Below are 6,636 nucleotides of genomic sequence, written 5' to 3'. Positions count from 1 at the left end.
ATTTATTTATGATTCTGAGAAAATCGTCCTTACTCGTATTGTTTCTAGCGACCATGAAACAGTCCCACGGGTTTAAGCCCCCGACATCAAAGTTCACACAGTATCTATAAATTACTTTGTCCTTGTCTCGATGAAGTATTATACACTAGAGTGTCTACTTTACTACTTTTTACTTTAATACTTTTTTCTCACAACTTTTTTTATTGTATTATATAAAATCAAATTTTTATAGCATGCTTTAAAATACTAATTTTTAATATATTTACCATCTCTAATTAAATTAAAAAAAAACATGATTTTTTAGATAACTGCATAAAGAGGTTTAAGTTTCGGCTTATTGTATATACGATGTGTGGCGTTCTCGTGTCTTTTTATGTGACTTTCTTCAGGTTTTTGACAAAAATAATTTAATTATCGCCGTGCGTTACTGATTTGTACAGTGAGATTTTAGACGCTTTTTTTTATGTTTGGCAAGGTTAAATTGGAATTTATCTTTTTTCCTTGAAGATAAATGTAAGTTTTGGAATGATTAGCGATTTTTGTTTATTCGCGATTTATTTTCGTCGACTATCGCGCCTATCACACGCGAGCGCGATCGAAAAGCATGGCGTTTCTGAGTTATACAAACAACCCGCAACTGGAATATGCATATTTGTAATGCTATCGTGAATATATACTGTCACTGGAAAATTACAGCTACAATGTGCCGGCACTTGTTGAAATTTTAATGCGTTTTGTCAGGTCTTGTTTTTTTTTTTTTAAACGCAATCACGTTGCTTTAAATTAATTTATCACACAGATGACATATGAGCTTAATTTTTATAGAATAACAAAAGAATTTAGCATTAATAAAACTTAATGTTTTTGCACAAAATTATAAGACAAGTTTATCGTAATCTTTTATTATTTTTTAATTATCATTATGAAATGAGGTTATTAAAATTTTATGTTTACGTCATCATATTTGTAACATATATTTAAATCTTTTTATTAGCCATTAAAATGCGCATGTCAACAGGATGACAAAATGCGCTGCATAAATTGCTATATTGCTAAATATGCGAGGAGAAACTTGTCAACGAAATGGAGCAAAAGTGAAATCAGGGTGGTAATTTGATTACTTTGAACTGATCCATACTTGTAATTGTTGCATATATCTTATTTGCGATGATAAACATGACAGGAAGAAACTTAATATTAAACTCGACTCAACGATCTTCGCACAAAGCATGCGATGTATTTAAGTTATTTTAAAGATCATCGATAATATATACTTTTTTAATCTTCACGAATGCATAGCGAAAGTACATGACATAGCAACCATCCAATTATATAATTACAGTTATGCAGATGTATGACATATTTCAAATTACAATGTTTTTCTTCACGTGTTCGCGCCAGAAGTGCGTGTTTTCCATCATGTTTTCTTCGTGTTTTCAATCATAAATTCTACCGTGCACGGACAAACGCATCGCTCGCGTCTACACCGTTCGCACATTGCAGTTTCCGCGGGCTTTTTTTTCGTGTTCAGTCTCATGCTTGCATTTCAGTGCATGCATGCCGACCGGATCGCCGCAGACCGGGCACGATAAGGACTTCGGTCGACGTACGCGGTAGGAAACGCAGCGTGCGCGCTCGCGCTTGGCCGCGCGGCTGCGATATTTCATGTTGCATACGCCTAAATTGCAAAACCATAGGTGGCAGAGAAGAGATAAGAGTAGATACTGCCCGCGAGATACATTGCCGAGTGCACCGTGCAGATTGCTGATTGCACGAGGTAGAATGGACCGGAACCGTCTCGGTTTATAAACTCTAACATATAATGATATACCGCGCGTGCACGGGAGCATTTGTCAGAGGATTTGCCTACCGCGACGGCAATCATCTGAGTTGGTTTATTGATATGTGCGAGGCAACATCATCTTCAGTCTCGAACGTCAATCTTAAACAATGGTTTACTATAATTTTCGGATAATATTAAAAAATCGCACTCGACAGTATATTTTTAATATCAGTGAAGTATATATAACAAAAGAGTTTTATTAATTTATGTTCCTTTATCAATTGTAAATTTAGTTTTACAAAAATCTGTGGCTATTGATTGTTTTGGTATTATTCTGATTATATAAGTCTGATTATACATAGTCTATGTATAATTGTGCATTGCTCAATGTAAATTATTATTTTCTTGAAACGTACCTTATATTTTTAGTTTTAATGAACTTTTTGCGATGTAATTATTTCAAATTATCGTTAATGTAAATTATTGTTTTCTTGAAACGTACTTTATATTTTTAATTTTGATGAACTTTTTGCGATGCAATAATTTCCAATTATCGTTGACGTATGCAACTTATTGCAACACAATATAAATGCTAAAAGGCTTAAGAGTAATTAGCGTAAAAAGTACAGTTTAGCGATATAAGAAAGATCAATAGGAAGTGAAATCGCATAACTCGATAATTGTGTTCACTTCTGTTTTTTTTTTTTTTTTTTATAAGGTTTTTCATTGCTTTGACTGTATCGGATTAAATCTTTGGTTGCGTATCATGCGAAAGCAAAGTGCGATTTTTTAAAATGATAATGGCTTATTTGTTTTTGATCCACGTGTGTTAACAATGATACTCGATAATGTCTAACAATAAGTGGAGAATATGGAAGAAAAAATATGTAATGCGGAAGAATACGGATAAGATTGTAAACAAATATTATATTTCGCAGTGTCACATCTTTTTCGATCTATTTTGAGTCATACATAAATTATAGATGTGATGCTTGTACATGAAAAGTATAATTTTTTTTTAAATTCGATTCATTACGCGGAACAGCGACGTTCAAGGTACGCAAATTTTGGTTAGAGTCCGCTTTCCGTGTATTAACGTTATTGCGTTTTTTATTTTTGACTTCTTTTCTTGCCAGCGGTTGACAAAAGAGCTGCGACGTTAATCACCTTTGACCAAATATTTTTTAACTTTAGACTACAACAAAAGAATTTAATATTGCTCGAATTCTAATACACTATGTATTGCACGAAAGAGTGAGCATTTATATTGTGCTGCTTTGGAAAAATATATTTGTTAGGAAGTTAATTTTGATATATTTGAAACATGCTTATAAAATTTATGCAGAGAATCAGTGAGGAAAACTTTCATCAATTGATTTTTTTAAATGTCACATAAAAATAATTAATATTACTAATTATTTTGTCGACGTTTTGAACTGTCTAGACTTGTATTACCTTTTTGCTTACAAATGCGACATTTGCAAATAAGAACGCTGCGCGACAGAAGCGGCAAGAAGTCCGCGACGTCTGCGACGTAACGGGCGGCAATGTCATTGTCAGTTGACGATTTGCTGCGGCCGTCGAAACTCGTCATGTCCGGGAAGTTAGTCCATTAACGCATAACATTCTCATGCTAACGCCGTCCGCATGGAGTAGGCGTATCGTAATACCTTCGCGCGGTACCGGCACTTTATCGGCTCATTTGTAGCGGCGATTCATTTGGCGTGAGCGCGCGGGGAGCCGTGCGCCACAACGGCACGCGATTCGTGAGAAGCTGCGAAAATTTATTAAGCAATTTAGCTCTATTATCACGGATATAAATCCATTTTGCATTATGGCGGTTGTATTTAGATTCGCGCATTTATTTTAGTTTTATTTACTTTTCTCTTTTGGTCGTGAATTATTTATTAACTAATTGTTGTCAATCTCTTGAAAGTGATCGCAGTGGAATTTATCAATATAAAATTTATAAAATAGTGATCTTTGTACAAGAAGATATACCTGTTTTATAAAATTAGTTTTGTCACGTGTTGCGTGTCATCTTATTGTAATATTCATATCCGAATTTGCGATAAAAAATTGCACATGACGTTATTACAAAAAAAAGACTGTGCACAGCTTGCACGAGTACAATCTGAACAAGGCCATTGCGTCATTGTAATTATGAGACATGGACATAAGGATATAAAGTTAAGTACTATTAAGAAAGAAGTATAATGATCTTGTTGCTTGCATATGCAAGACATACTTAATTTTTTACGCTTTAATTACATTTTATTATCAAAAATACAGACGATTGTTATTCATCGGAGAGTTGAATAATTGATTTCATTTTTTTCTGATTTCAATTGTCTTATTTCTGTTTTTATCTGTGCTTATCTGTGCAATTGTGGAATTGTTAGAATTTATAGAATTGTTATTTAACATTCAATGTTAATGATAATTAAGTGCTAATTGGCGTGAATTTTTGTAAAATTTTTATCTTAGATATTTTAGAAAATAATTTTTATCTCTTTCTGATTTCGAAGCTGAATAGACTAAAATTATTCACTTAAAAATTTTATTTTTAATATTTTTATGTATAGTTTTTTAATTTTTTAATTCCGAATAATTCGTTGGAATAAAAATCTTTTATTTGTGATTTGTAGCTATAAAGAAGCTACGAACAATTCTGTGCAAACTTGACAACATTCGTAAGAAATTATTATCGTGTCGTGTCACGCATATAGCGGTGCGTGACAACCATAATATTGGATTAATCGCAGTTGCATTACGATTAATTCCGCACAACACGTTCGCAAATCAGAGAATTCGTACTCAAGGTCTTCAAAGAATCACACCAGCTCGAGAAATATACGACTTTTAGCAAAGAGTCGAGGATATACATGATCGCTTCACCACTGAACTGTCGCGTGCGAGAATATGCTTGACACGGTCGGTCGTAAAAAAGCTAAACCTGACAGCGATCGGGACATTGAGAGAAGAAGATTTACTTTGGACCGGGATGTGCTACTTTCTCGTTAGCAGGTGCTCGGAAATCCCCGAGGTGTAAATGAGTCATATGAAATGCTGGTTGGGTGACGTATTAACGAGGTCAGTCTGCAAGTCGGGACGCAATGGCAGATGACCATCTGTAAGAATAATATAATGAAACTATTAGATTACGTAAATATTATTTTGCAGATTTGCACATTTTCTAAAATTAATAAACCACTAAATAATGACGTTCAATCGCTAGAAAAGAAATTAATTAACCAGGGAAAAAAAAGAGAGAAAAAAAAACGATAAACGACACATTTTAAATTGCAGCCGTCTCGTATCCGCCGTACTACGGAAAGGCTGATCGCAGGGAACATAGTTCTTTGAGAAGCCACATTTAACGTCGTTCGTTTCTTTTGCTATGTAATTATATATAATCGGCGCGATTGTACGTCGCACGCGTGCTCGGTATAAGCGGTACGCAGTCCCACCGTACAGCGACACGCGTGTCCGTAATTGACGAGTATCCTCGCGGGAGAAATGACACGCTACGCAAATATCGATTCCGCGTCGATAGCCACGTCGGGTATAACAACGCGACAACACGAGCATAGGTGCCAATATCTGTCGCATTACGTTATAGGATAGATAACGGAACTAATACCGCGTGGTCACTTGCATTTGCCGCGCGCAAATATCATCAGCGTATATGCGGCTGCTGCGGCACATTCGCGCGCAAATTCCGCACGCTGATAATTAATGCGTAACACGTTTCGTTCGCCTCGAAATTGTTCGCCGGCGCGGGGCGTTTATCGACGCGTGATTAACCGCTTTTCGGCGTAAGAAGATTATTAATGAAGATCTGACGTAACCGTGGATTCGTTTAATTTGATTGGCTCCTGTTCATCGGGTTATTTCGCATCAGGGCGTGCTCTTGTTTTTGTACAACGTTTACTGCTATCGATTCTATCATTAATTAATCGGCGATTATAGCGTAAATATAGCTATTAGACAATTGAAGGTTGATGTGGTTAAAAACAGGTGATTATCTCGATAATCATCGCACAAGTGATTGTTCGATAATTTAAATTAAACAATATAGTGATAATCGCTTAAGCTTGGTTCAGGTATAGCAACGAAATAACCAAAATTATGGTAAATGATGTTTTCCATTTTCTATTTTTGAAACAAACGATTCAAATAATTAGGCACCGAAAAATAATTTTCAAGTATTTTTTGGTACTTTTTTCCTTCGGTTTACATATTTCACAATCTGTCATGATTACATAAATTATTATAATATTTATTAGTCACAGAATAAAAAGCGCAAGAATCTTATCATTGTTTTCTGCACTTGAAAATTTTGCACGGTCGAGTACACTTGTGTATTAATTATCCGGAGACCACGCGACAAACTAATTCGGTTTATATCGTTTTTAAAGCTGATAAGAAGAGTCTCGTGCTTTCGTAAGTGAAAAAAATTTGACGAAAATATTATTGCGTGATTGTGCGTGTCACTCAGGTCACGATTACGATGATTATTTGTAAAGATAATTTTGTACTACTTCAGAGTAATCAGGATAAATTTTCTGCTGATGGTGTATGCATTTACAAAATTGCATTGATCAGCATTCCTTTACGTATTTCATTTTCTTTATGCTATCCATTTACAATGCAAAATACGAGCGTTAACGAATTATAAATACACTATAGATAAGCTGGAATGTTTCAGTATGTATACAATGACATAACATTTAACACAAAATCCTTTTACTTTACGTCCAGTAGCGACATAATTTATGCCAGCTGTCTGGTATAAAATGTTTTGGAAAGCGAGAGCTTGTTCAGTTTAATGTGTGTGCAAATACATGTGT

The sequence above is a fragment of the Linepithema humile genome, chromosome 2, assembly GCF_040581485.1.
Source record: "Linepithema humile isolate Giens D197 chromosome 2, Lhum_UNIL_v1.0, whole genome shotgun sequence".
Lineage (NCBI taxonomy): Eukaryota > Metazoa > Arthropoda > Insecta > Hymenoptera > Formicidae > Linepithema > Linepithema humile.
Note: the sequence above shows the minus strand (reverse complement) of the source record.